This window comes from Asparagus officinalis, chromosome 2, assembly GCF_001876935.1.
Source record: "Asparagus officinalis chromosome 2, Aspof.V1, whole genome shotgun sequence".
NCBI classification, from domain to species: Eukaryota; Viridiplantae; Streptophyta; class Magnoliopsida; order Asparagales; family Asparagaceae; genus Asparagus; species Asparagus officinalis.
The window spans coordinates 43,345,655-43,346,403 of record NC_033795.1 but is presented as its reverse complement, the minus strand read 5'-3'; positions in this window follow the sequence as shown (position 1 = coordinate 43,346,403).

Here is a 749-nt window from a genome sequence, read left to right as displayed (position 1 = left end):
GGCAAAGGGGGTCGTCGTTCATGGGTTAATTCCCTGCCATGTCAGAAAACAGTGCCACATCAGCAGCTTAAACAAAGATTAAGCCACCGCGTGCAACGCACATGACGAGTTCTCGCCGGAAAAGTGGTCGCCGACGAGAAAAATGACCTAATTGGTAATTTTATTCAATTAAAATGCCTTATCGCCGAATTTCCTAATTAAAATACCTTCTTGGCAAATGGGGTTGAAATAAAATACCAATATGGGTATTTAGCCGATTCAAATATGTTAAAGACTCTTGTTGACTTTTATAGTATACAAAAAATTAAACATCAAAGAGGAAACTAAAAGGAAGTTCCCAGTCTACTTCCTATCAAATTCTAACATAGCTAAATTTAATTTAAGCCCGAAAAAGCTTTAGTTGTGCTTGGCTCAAAAACCCACCCTCTAGATGCACGGCACAAAAGGGGGTTGAGAAATTGTGGGGAAGTGTAGTTATTAAATTTTGTAGATTTGGGTTTAAAATGAATTTAAATAAATGAATTTTAGTAGTATGTACACTTGTATGTATTTATCAAGTTAATCACAACATTAAATTAATTAGGTTGGTAAACTAGCTAATTCTGAATTAATCATTTAGATTTATTGTTATACATGCCTTCACTAGTATGCTTTATTACATCTGTCTATCCCTATGACACGACACCTTGCCCTAATTGTTGATAGTAGCATGTTGTCCGCTTCATGTCATTCTTATCTTCTCCCTCTGC